We start from the raw sequence: 14,148 nt of genomic DNA, 5'->3' as shown, positions 1-14,148 counted from the left end.
ACATTGATGGTCAGTGGAAGAGATGTCCCCTTACATTGATGGTCAGTGGAAGAGATGTCCCCTTACATTGATGGTTAGTGGAAGAGATGTCCCCTTACATTGATGGTCAGTGGAAGAGATGTCCCCTTACATTGATGGTCAGTGGAAGAGATGTCCCCTTACATTGATGGTCAGTGGAAGAGATGTCCCCTTATATTGATGGTCACCGGAAGAAATGTCCCCTTACATTGATGGTCAGTGGAAGAGATGTCCCCTTACATTGATGGTCAGTGGAAGAGATGTCTCTTTACATTGATGGTCAGTGGAAGAGATGTCCCCTTACATTGATGGTTAGTGGAAGAGATGTCCCCTTACATTGATGGTCAGTGGAAGAGATGTCCCCTTACATTGATGGTCAGTGGAAGAGATGTACCCTTACATTGATGGTCAGTGGAAGAGATGTCCCCTTACATTGATGGTCAGTGGAAGAGATGTCCCCTTACATTGATGGTCAGTGGAAGAAATGTACCCTTACATTGATGGTCAGTGGAAGAGATGTCCCCTTACATTGATGGTCACCGGAAGAAATGTCCCCTTACATTGATGGTCAATGGAAGAGATGTCCCCTTACATTGATGGTCAGTGGAAGAGATGTCCCCTTACATTGATGGTCAGTGGAAGAAATGTACCCTTACATTGATGGTCAGTGGAAGAGATGTCCCCTTACATTGATGGTCACCGGAAGAAATGTCCCCTTACATTGATGGTCAATGGAAGAGATGTCCCCTTACATTGATGGTCAGTGGAAGAGATGTCCCCTTACATTGATGGTCAGTGGAAGAGATGTCCCCTTACATTGATGGTCAGTGGAAGAGATGTACCCTTACATTGATGGTCAGTGGAAGAGATGTCCCCTTACATTGATGGTCACCGGAAGAAATGTCCCCTTACATTGATGGTCAATGGAAGAGATGTCCCCTTACATTGATGGTCAGTGGAAGAGATGTCCCCTTACATTGATGGTCAGTGGAAGAGATGTCCCCTTACATTGATGGTCAGTGGAAGAGATGTACCCTTACATTGATGGTCAGTGGAAGAGATGTCCCCTTACATTGATGGTTAGTGGAAGAGATGTCCCCTTACATTGATGGTCAGTGGAAGAGATGTCCCCTTACATTGATGGTCAGTGGAAGAGATGTCCCCTTACATTGATGGTCAGTGGAAGAGATGTCCCCTTACATTGATGGTCAGTGGAAGAGATGTCCCCTTATATTAATGGTCACCGGAAGAAATGTCCCCTTACATTGATGGTCAGTGGAAGAGATGTACCCTTACATTGATGGTCAGTGGAAGAGATGTCCCCTTACATTGATGGTCAGTGGAAGAGATGTCCCCTTACATTGATGGTTAGTGGAAGAGATGTCCCCTTACATTGATGGTCAGTGGAAGAGATGTCCCCTTACATTGATGGTCAGTGGAAGAGATGTCCCCTTACATTGATGGTCAGTGGAAGAGATGTCCCCTTATATTGATGGTCACCGGAAGAAATGTCCCCTTACATTGATGGTCAGTGGAAGAGATGTCCCCTTACATTGATGGTCAGTGGAAGAGATGTCTCTTTACATTGATGGTCAGTGGAAGAGATGTCCCCTTACATTGATGGTTAGTGGAAGAGATGTCCCCTTACATTGATGGTCAGTGGAAGAGATGTACCCTTACATTGATGGTCAGTGGAAGAGATATCCCCTTACATTGATGGTCAGTGGAAGAGATGTACCCTTACATTGATGGTCAGTGGAAGAGATGTCCCCTTACATTGATGGTCAGTGGAAGAGATGTCCCCTTACATTGATGGTCAGTGGAAGAGATGTCCCCTTACATTGATGGTCAGTGGAAGAGATGTCCCCTTACATTGATGGTCAGTGGAAGAGATGTCCCCTTATATTGATGGCCCGTGGAAGAGATGTCCCCTTACATTGATGGTCAGTGGAAGAGATGTCCCCTTACATTGATGGTCAGTATAAGAGATATCCCCTTACATTGATGGTCAGTGGAAGAGATATCCCCTTACATTGATGGTCAGTGGAAGAGATATCCCCTTACATTGATGGTCAGTGGAAGAGATATCCCCTTACATTGATGGTCAGTGGAAGAGCTGTCATTGATGCTCACCGGAAGAGATGTCTCTTTACATTGGTGGTCAACAGAAGAGATGTCCCCTTACATTGATGGTCAATAGAAGAGATGTCTCCTTACATTGATGGTCAATAGAAGAGATGTCTCTTTACACTGGTGGTCAAAACAAGAGACGTCTCCTTACACTGGTGGTCAAAACAAGGGACTTCTCCTTACACTGGTGGTCAATAGAAGAGATAGCTCCTTACACTGTGGTTAGTGGAAAAGATGATCCCTTACATTGGTGGTCAGTGGAAGAGATGTCCACTTACATTGGTGATCAGTGGAGAAGATGTCTCCTTACATTGATGGTTAGTGGAAGAGATGTTACATTGATGAATATTAAAATGTGTGTTCAAGCTGCCTAAAGATCAAGGTAAAAATAATAACTAGAAAGTGACAAAAAAAATGGCTAAATAGATAAGTACTTCATATATATAAAGTGCCAGTGCAAATAAAATCCATAAACAAACATATAAACCAAGAAAGGCAAATGCAATTAATAATAAAGCTTCTGATAGCTTGTGCAATCAAAAAAGTCTCTATTTGATAAGGTGCTTCATAGGGATGACACCACAGTGACATCATTCATGCTCCTTTCACCAGGTGACGTGCAAGCTCACCTTTATTATAGACTCCTAAGGGTCAACAAAGCATAAACACAGATCAATCTGATGGACCAAACTCTGGTGTTCAGGTTCCTTTAAGAACAATGGAATTCCCTCTTCAAGATGGCTCCACACAGCTCACACATAGGTCATAGGCAACAAGCAGAAAAAACAGCAACCATTAGGGCAGCACCTGGGTTATTAAGCTCAACACACCGCACAGAACCCACTTAATAAAATGCACTCACATTTTTAAGTAAAAAAACAAGCATATAATAAAACCCAACTGCTCCCGTGATCCAGTGAAAACTCTTGCCGCCAGGCTCAACCTCTACGCATTACGCCACTAACGCATGTGGCAGTGCGATCACACATTTTAATATTTATTTATTGTGGATGTGGGAACACATTTGGTGATTGCAGCAGCTGCACCCTGTAATTTCCTAATTTCTACCAAAAGGTGACAGCGCGCTACTACCACTTTTATACCCTTACATTGATGGTCAGTAGAAGAGATGTCCCATACATTCATGGTCAGTGGAAAAGATGTCCCTTTACATTGGTGGTCTTTGGAAGAGATGTCCCTTTATATTGGTGGTCAGTAGAAGAGATGTCCCTTTACATTGATAGTCAGTGCAAGCGATGTCCCTTTACATTGGTGGTCAGTGCCAGCAAAGTCCCTTTATATTGGTGGTCATTAGAAGAGATGCCCCCTTGCACTGGCGGTCAATAGAAGAGATGACCCCTTCACTGGTGGTCAGTAGAAGAGATTACCCCTTCACTGGTGGTCAATAGAAGAGATGTCCCTTTACATTGGTGGTCTGTGGAAGAGATCTGCCCTTACATTGTTGGTCAATAGAATAGATGTCCCCTTATATTGATGGTGAGTAGGAGAAGGCTACCTAAGGGAGCCATGGAGTAGGAGAAGGTTACCTAAGGGAGCCATGCTCCCTTATGTTGGTGGTTAGTGGAGAAATGGATCTTTACATTGTTATTAAGTGATGGGTCTCCTTATACTGGTGATTAGTGTAAGAGATGTCTCCTTACATTGGTGGCCAATGTAAGAGATGTCCCCTTACATTGATGGTCAGTGGAAGAGATGTCCCCTTACATTGATGGTCAGTGGAAGCAATGTCTCCTTCTATTGGTGATCAGTGGAAGAGATATCCCCAAACACTGGTGATCAATAGAAGAGAGGTCTCTTTACACTGGTGGTCAGTAGAAAAGATATCCCCTTACATTGATGGTCAGTGGGAGAAGGACACCCTTACATCATGGTCAATGAGAGAGGTCCTCCCTTACATCTATGTTCAATGAGAGGAAGAATGCCCCTTACATTGGTGGTCAATGGACAGAATGCACCAGTTCATTGGTGTTGAACCCAAAGCATGAACCTTCCCCTTACTTTGTGGCCATCAGAGAAAGGTCTATTTGTAATGTTGTTCAGTGAAGGGTCCCCTTGCATTAGCTTATAGTGAGAGGGGAGTCCCCTACATCGGTGGTTAGTGGTACAAGGGCGCCTTTAAATCATGGTCAGTGTGAGGAAGAATGCCTCTCACATTGGTGGACATTGAAAAGAATGCCATCACTACAGACAACTTAAAAGATAATTTGTGTCAAGCTGCTGGCTCTGGCCAATGACATTGGCTCTGGAATTTTACAGGTTCTGCCACTCCACAAGGAATTCCCACCAGCCTCTGGAGGAACCGTGGTTGAGAATGGGTGGTTGACAGGGACACTGCAGTTTAACTAAATTCATACTGCACAATGTTTTCTTAAGGGACTACAAACACTGTATCAGTAGTCTGTCTGATGGTGTTTATAACAGTAACAATCCCATACAAGATACATTTAAAAACAAAGAACAAATGCCAGATGCTGAAAAAGATGGATTTAAAATTACTGCAGAAAATGAGATATAGCACAAAAGTATCAGAATCCGAGGCTTTGTATGACAGTTGGCAACTGAATAATTTACTAATCTAGAATTCCAGAACACCATAAAAGAACATGTAACAGTTTAGAACACTACGAATTCAAATTTCAATTTAAGTGGGAACTAAACTCTTTGATTACCGGTTTCCCAAAACAGTTTGAATTCAAGGCAATCAGACTTGTAGTTGAACCCTCAAAGCTTATTGACCATGGCAATGCTTAGAAATGATGGCACTAATGGGTTAATACATGAGAATTGGTGAGCATTATAAAATGTTGCTTTCTCATTTCCTTTGAAATCCCTTGATATGAGTGTTTGTGAACAGTTGGCCATACATTAACCACTTGCTGACCAGGCCTTTTCGGGAACTTTTGTTTACAAGTTTAAATTTGTATTTTTTGCTAGAAAATTACTTAGAGCCCCCAAATATTATATATATATATATATATATATATATATATATATATATATATATATATATATATATATATATATTTTTTTTTTTTTTTTTCAGATCATAGAGAATAAAATGGCATTGGTTGCAATATTTTATGTCATACCGTAGTTGCGCAATGGTCTTTCAAATGCAAATTAAAAAAAAAAAAATACTCTTTAATGAAACACAATAGTTACCCCATTTGTTTGCCTAATATGAAAGATGATGTTAAGCCGAGCAAATAGATACCTAATATGTCATGCTTTAAAATTGGGCATGCTTGTGAAATTGTAACAAACTATAGTACTTAAAAATCTATGTAAGCAACAATTTACAATTTTTTACAGGTTACCTGTTTAGAGTTACAGAGGAGATCTAGTGCTAGAATTATTGCTTTTTGCTCTAACGATCATGGTGGTACCTCATATGTGGTTTGAACACGTTTACGTATGCGTTCGCTTCTGCGCGCGAGAACAGAGGGATGGGGTGCTTTACTTTTTTTAATTTACTTATTTATTATTTTTACACTGTCCCTTTATTTATTTTTTAAACATGTAAACATCCCTTGTAATAGAAATAAGCATGACAGATCCTCTTTATTGAGAGATCTGGGGTCAAAAAGACCCCAGATCTCTCATTTACCTTTAAAAGCAAAAGAAAAAAAAATGTAACTTTTTGACTTGGAAAAAATATATATATATATTTCTTTATGCCCAAGAACCAGAAATAACGTCAGAGGTCGCTCCGGTCCTCCCATGGCATAGAGCCGAGTGGGGGTCCATCTTGCCCTCACTCAACTACCTGCCTAGCTATCGGCTGCATTGGATTGCTTCCGGGTTTACTGGTGGCTCCGGTAAACCTGGAAACAACTGGAAGGAGGGGGCACCTCTCCCTACGGCTCTAAATGGATGCACCTGTGGGACCACTTTTATTCGACGCCAAATCGTCCACAGTAAAAAAATGATACTGGGGTATGGCAGCTAGCTGCTGCCATTACACCGGTATTCAAAGTAATGACATATATATACTGTCTGTGGTCGGCAAGTGGATTTATACAATTTTCCTATTCAATTCGCTTGAGATTTACTTTCAACTATGCAGTGCAACTGCCTGCCTGATTGCATTCAAATTGAAAGTGTTTAAGTTTGAACTTATAGTATTTGGTTTTGGTAAATTAAAAGAAAATTGTATACTGTATGACCAGCCTTAGCCAGAACTTTCATTTATTGCTATGATACAGTAGATTAAATCACTTAGAAAATATTGTTTGTATGTTTTTCTTTCAATAATCCTCATGAGAAATCCTTGGTGTAAAGGCGCTGTTTTAAAAACAATGTTTTTCTCATGTTCAAGCAGTTGGAGAAAAGCAGGTAAATATTAGCAAAAGCCCCAGTCAATAATATGTAGACCCCCCCCCCCCCAAGAGCCCAATCTCTGGTTGATGGCCCTTTGGGACTTGCTTTGCAGACCTTTGCAATCCTTAAGCTGGCCGAACAGGGTCAGGTACTGAGCTGAAAAATAAAAAATCTAACAGATTCCCCCATCCACACATTTCTTTGCTAGGACATTGAATTCCTACAGCAACACTGATCAGTGGTTGTAGCTGATTGGCCACATTTTCCAACATTTGTTGCTTTTGTTTGAAATAGACTTCTCAGCTGTCACAATACTTCAGGAAAGTTGTTTATTTTCTTAAAGTAAAGCAAAACATACAAAACAGAATAAAACAAAAATGGACAGAAGGAGAGAGAGATATATGACAGATGTTATGTCTTCAGAGTGTAGAATGTCCTTTTTCCATCTCTCTCTAGAACGTCTTACAGTGTATTCTTATACTGTATGTAAATACGATATCACCAAAAAGTGTGTCCCAAGAAGGTAGTAATTCTAAATATAAAAGTAACACCCACTTTTGCATATATGGTTTCAGTCTATAGGTAAGACACAAATTCACCCAACATACTGACATAACAAATCAGTATAAATACATACATAGCTAAATGGCTTCTCTGTCCTTCCCAAAGACATAATTAATTAACCTTCAAAAACAAACATATTACATTATAACATTCATATGTATTTCAGAGACTTTTATCTCTAACTCTAAACCTCTAACAGCTTTGACAGAAGATGATTAAACAGTTTTATTCTGTTGAGTGGGGTTAGCCCATACACTGATCAAAAATTGTCTGGTCCCTGGTGAACCAGATGAATTTTATTCAGTGTACGGCCAGCTTTAGTAGTGAAATTAGGAGGATTGACTTGTAAAGGCACTGTAATGGCAGTGACCAGTCTTTGAATATCTCCTACAGTAGGTGTCCAAACTCCAAAGACACCTCTAGCACATTTGCAATCCCTAACCATCTCCTCAAACATGTCTTCTGTAGCATTACATAGAATGAATACTAGATTGTTTTCACTGATATATTTCTCTATTCGGATTAATTGCATACCCCATATGGATTTTCTGGGTGGCTTATCCTATAACCCATAATGTATAGCACAATAAAATTCATGTGTGAATACATATGTACACCGAAAGACATTTCCCCTCAAAGTTTATCTGTAAGAGTAGAGCTTTTCTGTGACCATAATGTCCAAAGGGTTGGACTATAGTCCACTGAGCACTGTAAACATCTGCAAAATGTGGGGCCCCAGGTTGCTCCCAGTTTGGCATCTCAAGTTCGGGGCTGCAAAATCATCTACAACAAAATTCCTTTTTGCCCTATACAAGCCTATAATTATCTGTAATGGTGTTCTTCAGATTTCAGTATATCATTGTGGTCCAAGAGGCAGCAATGTTTTCATTGAGACAAACAAATACATTATGATCTATAAAATTTGTATTTTATAGCTCTTATTTTATGTCACCCCGTGCTGTTATTGTATGATTTCCAAGAGTACAAGTCTAGGAACATGATCTGCCTAGGAGGATTACTCTGGATTATGCTATCAATATTGTATTGTGTTCAGCAGGGTCACTTTGGATGACTTTGATGGGGCACAATGATCAACACCCAGGATTCACATGTTTTACCAATTAAATCCAATTAGAAAATGTGTGAAAGTTATTTGAAAACCTTAAGATATAGACCCCCTGCATTTCTTTTTATGCCTTTCTGTATAGAATGCACAATACATTGCACAATGCTACAGGAATCCCGAAATACATCTTTCTAATAGCCTGCAGGATCTTGTAAGAATAGGTTGTACTCATTTTTTTTTTCTGTGAGGGCTTCATCATGCTCTGCAGCTCTGTGAATAGGTTGTTTCATGAAAGGTGTGCGACTGCCCCCTCCTTCCTCTGCAGATTTTCCTTCTGCAGAATCTGTGCTGATGAAACAAAGAACTGGCACGTGGAACCTGAGCTACAGAGCAATGACATTGCAAATATTCAGCAGCCCTGCATGTTCGCATCCAATAAGTGCATACCTTCCAGCATTCTAAGACATGAAAAAAGGACATATTATAGCACAAAAAAATGAAGCCTATCACATGCTTTTACCTTCTATCATACAAAACAGAAATATTTTTTTTTAGGTAGACACGCAATTAGATATCTGTAACAGCTAGGTTAGCAAATATAAAGATAGTACAAAGAATACATTTGTGTGAATAAGTCATGTGCTCTCAAATAAATATTAATATACCAAAACTAACAAATAATATTGTGGTGACAGCAAGCTCTAAACTGTTTTCCCACAATTCCAAGAGTTTAATGAATAAATGAGTGCTGCGTACCAATCTCTCAAATTATTAGACATGTGCTATAAGTCAATACTATAAGTCCCAGTTCACACTTATGCGATGCGGGAACCCTGCGAATCTACTGCGGGTTCCCACATCGCATTCCCAGCGCAGGCAGTTCACACTGCCATATGCAAATGGGGGTGTCAATTGAAAGTTAACGATACCCCCCCCCCCCCCCAAGTGATTTCACATTTTGCAGTGCGAACTTACATTCGGACATGAATCAGATCGCATAAGTGTGAACCACCATGTTATTCCGATTCTGGTGCGGACCGAAAAAAGGGTCCTGTGCGTGTTTGTGCCAAATCAGATGCAAATTCAGCCATACTATCTGTATGGCGGAATTCGCATCGCACAGATATCACATGTGATTTTCAGAGCAGTGCGCTCTGAATCACATGCGATGTCTGCTATCGCACTAATGTGAACCGAGCCTAAATGTGATACATATACACACATGAAAATAAAAACACCAATGTTACAAACTCATAATACTGTGCTTCAAAAATAAGTCTGCACTTCTAAACAAATATTACTGAAACGTGACAGTTCATCAAATGTTACTAAAAAGTAACTATTCATCAAATAATATAGAGGCTGGGTTCACACTGGTGCAATCACAGACATCGCATGTGATTTGTATCGCATTGCTGTGCAGATCACATGCAATGTCTGTGCGATGCAAATTCAGCCATACAGTTTGTATGGCTGAATTTGCATTGAATTCAGACCAAAATGATGCATGACCCTTTTTTTGGTCTGCACTGGAATCGGATAATCCGATCCGATTCCTGTACCATTTCACAGTTCGCACTGCAATCTGCGAACCAATTTGGGGGTGTCATTAGCAGAGGGCAGTGTGAACTACCTGCGAGTGAGATGCAATGCGGGAACCTGCACTGGAATCATGCTGGTTCCCGCATTGCACAAGTGTGAACCCAGCCTCAATAGTGTAAAGTTTTTGATTCCAAACATCCACATATGATTGTAAAGAACAGCTTCCCATTCACCACTATGCTCTCAGTGCCTTCACCTTATTGATAGAGTGGGTATAGAAATGAATCATCCCCTTTAACTTCTTTGCGCCTAAGAGTAAAACAAATCTTAATGCCTAAGCACAATTTTGCAAGTTTGATATGTGTTCGTAAAAACCATACATGTCATCACAATTACCTTGTGCATCCAGGTGGATTATACCTTGTTTTTTTCAGGACAAATTGGGCTTTCATTTTGTGGTAAATGTTAACTACTTGCCATCCGCGCTACAGCCTATATACGGCTGCAGCGCGGACTCGAATTTTCGGGAGGCCGTTTTTAAACGGCCTCCCAGTGACACGCCCCCCGCGCGCTCCCGCGAGCGCGCAGCGGGGAGAATCTGTGTCGGCCGTGTCCCTTGGACACGGCCGATCACAGATCGTGGTGAATGGCCAATCACAGCGGCCATTCACCACGTGATCGGATCATCCAATGAGAGATGATCTCATATGTAAACATATGAGATCATCTCTCATCGCCGGCGCTCCTTCCTCACACGGAGCCTGCAGTGTGAGGAAGGAGGGAGAGCTGCACAGCGCCAGGGACAAAGAGACATGTAATCAGGGCACTGATCACCAGTGCCCTGATTACTACAAGGTAAAAACATACACACAGTGCCCCCCCATCAGTGCCCACAGTGCCCGCCATCAGTGTCCCCATCAATGCCCACAATCAGTACCCATAGTGCTGCCAGTCAGTGCCCATCAGTGCCTGCTCATCTAGGCACTGATAAGCACTGACTGGCAGCACTATGGGCACTGAGTGTGGGCACTGATGGTGCTGCCCATCAGTGCTCATCAGTGCTGCCCATCAGTGCCACCCGTCAGTGTCCATCAGTGCCATCCGCCAGTGCCCATCAGTGCCGCCTCTCAGTGCCCAGCAGTGCCGCCCGCCAGTGCCGCCTCTCAGTGCCCAGCAGTGCCACCTCAGTGCCCAGCAGTGCCACCTCTCAGTGCCCAGCAGTGCCACCTATCAGTGCTCATCAGTGCCGCCTATCAGTGCCCCCTATCAGTGCCACCTATCAGTGCCACCTATCAGTGCCGCCTATCAGTGCTCATCATTGCGGCATATTAGTACCTCCTCATCAGTGCCCATAAGTGCCACCTCATCAGTGCCCATAAGTGCCGCCTCATCAGTGCCCATCAGTGCAGCCTATCAGTGCCCATCAGTGCCGCCTCATCAGCGCCCTTCAGTGAAGGAGAAAAATTTATTTTCAAAATTTACTCACAGAAAATAAGAAACTTTTTTTTTTTTTTCAAAATTTTCTGTCTTTATTCTTTTTTTTTTGTAAAAAATAAAAAACCCAGAGATGATTAAATACCACCAAAAGAAAGCTCTATTTGTGTGAAAAAAATGATAAAAATTTCAAATGGGTACAGTGTAGCATGACCGCGCAATTGTCAGTCAAAGTGTGACAGCGCTGAAAGCTGAAAATTGGCCTGGATGGGAAGGGTGTTTAAGTGCACAGTAGGCAAGTGGTTAATGGATATCTCCTGATTTTTTTTTTGTTTATTATCAAAGGAAAATTAATCCAAAATAGTAAAAAAATAATAATTTTATTTTTACATTTAGCTATATTTTTCTTACTACCATAACCTTCCACCAAAGAACAACCCAAAAGAAATTCTCCTGTTCCTGACGATCGTAGCGATACCATGTATGTGTATGTTATTTGTTGTTTGTATCCACAGTACAGCCCAGAAACAATAGTGGGCATTTTGCTTTTTTATCCTACTTAAAACACACTGGCACTGACACTAGCTGACACTGATACTAAAAAAAAGAATACTGACCCTGACCTGGGCCTTTGACTTTGACCCTGACCTTTGACCCAAACACTAACCCTGGAACTGACCTAGATCAAACCATGATCTAGGTATTTTTTTTTTATTCAAAATGGTGTATAGGTGCGCTTGATATAGAAAATAATCAGTGTGTATATTCCAAAAAGAAAAACACTGTGTGAAAATATAAATAATTTAAAATGATAAATGCATAAATATTGCACAACAGAAATGACAGTGAGTATATGAAAAACACTCTGAAAACATAAATGGATGGGTGATGAATAAACAGTCCCAATAAAGTCCATAAGCAAGTGCAAAAAAATCTTCTTAGTGGTGAAGTGTGAATGGAAGCAAGATTCACATACTCGTACCCTCCACAGCACCACGTGTTATGGATAAGGTGATGGTACCCTTACCAGCTGAAAGATGGCATGCACTATAAAGATGACACAGACCAATGTGACACAGCAAAATTCTTCCCACCACCTAATCTTTCACCTCGTGTGAAGTGTGTTTGAGACTCTTACCAGATGTAAGAATGTCACAGATCAGGTTAGGGAATGGTAATACTCTCCAAGCTCTCTGCTTATCCAGGCAAGTGCTCCTTTGAGAAATTTGAGAAAATCTCCTTTGAAAAATCCTACTATGGCTTTCACCATGAAGAAATACACTTCCTCCTTGGGTCACTCCCGGTATACATCCACAGTAATGATCCCCATGTGTAAAAGCAAAGGCAGGCAATAGTGCATTATCTCTAAGGTAGGTATTTATTTAAAGGTAAAGCACTTACATGAAAGCTGAAAAGTGGAGGGCGAAAGAACAGTTCTGATGATCGTGGCCGCCGTGACAGCGCGGCTTCTCCACCCGACGCGTTTCCCCTAAGAAGGCGTCCACTGGGATAGGGTACCATCACCTTATCCATAACACCTGGTGCTGTGGAGGGTACGAGTATGTGAATCTTGCTTCCATTCACACTTCACCACTAAGAAGATTTTTTTGCACTTGCTTATGGACTTTATTGGGACTGTTTATTCATCACCCATCCATTTATGTTTTCAGAGAGTGTTTTTCACATACACACTGTCATTTCTGTTGTGCAATATTTATGCATTTATCATTTTAAATGATATATATTTTCACACAGCGTTTTTCTTTTTGGAATATACACACTGATTATTTTCTATATCAAGCGCACCTATACACCATTTTCAATACATTTTACTCCACCTAGGTTGGAGTTTCAGTTGCTGCTGATAGCTCCTTTTACCTGTTTGCGCACCTTACATTCTTTTTCATTTTTTTATTATTATTATTATCATTATTATTATTATTATTTTTTTACACACACTATTTTCAATACACACTCCATTCACAGAGAGAGATTCACTGATCACTGTGATAGCCAATGAGAAGCTATCACAGCGATGATATCACAGCGACCCGGAATCGAAAGTTTTAGGTCCCGATCATTAGTATGAGGTCTGGGGCTCTCGGTGAGACCTACCGTGCAGTGCGCTCCCAGCACAAGGAAAAAAACAAATATGGGGACCCATGGAAAAAAGTCCTGTCCAGTAGGGTGGCATATTTTTTGTACAGTAGGCGCCAAGGTCTTAACATAATCCAATTTTGTTGCTTTGCAGCCTGCAATGAAGATATACGCAGTTTTATTTATTTATTTTTTGATTGTTTTATCCAGCTATATTTACTCAGTTCAACTTATAACATCCAAGTGAAAGATATAACACTAACATTTAAAAAAAAAAAATCAAAAACAGAATCACTGAGTTTGAAAAAGGATCACCCCTCCTCCTAAAAATGACTTGTAAACTCAATCAGGTGTAGCTAATCACCTTCATAAAGGCACACAAAGCCATTTGAAAGGGCTTTGTGGGCCTTTAAGAAGGCGATTAGCTACTTGTTTATAAAACATATATAATACATTCACATTTCTAAGTGTCTGTCCGACACTGAGGGTTCTCACGTGTTTAGTCCTTCACTCCAGCTGCATCTCCAAACCGCGAGTGAAAGGTAAAGCTGTGTGGTGTTGCTCGGAATCCTGGCCCCACCCTACTAGTTTCATCACACGACGTCCTCATGGAGCAGTAGCGGAATTACACTATTGGGATTCTTCCTTTACTTTTTAAATCCTTACCTTGCCTATCCCTTAGAATAAACATCTATGGACAGTTTGCGAAGACCAACTTGCGGATTTATGACCCACCTGCTGGAAATTATATATATTATCTAAAGCGCAATTGCAGATTTAAAATTTGACCAGCTTCCCATCTGGTGAGTCAGTTTAGGTGAGTTTACGGTGGAAGGAGCACGTTGGGTGTTTTGCACGCGTTGTCACAGAAGAAATTATTTCATTTGATAGACATATCCCCCCCTTTTTTTGCAACTTTTGGCACTTTGTATATCACTTGGGACTCTATTAACTTA

Source organism: Pelophylax lessonae (assembly GCF_965119305.1).
Source record: "Pelophylax lessonae genome assembly, chromosome: 4".
Classification (NCBI taxonomy): Eukaryota; Metazoa; Chordata; class Amphibia; order Anura; family Ranidae; genus Pelophylax; species Pelophylax lessonae.
The sequence above is the reverse complement of the archived record's forward strand: the minus strand, read 5'-3'. Positions refer to the sequence as shown.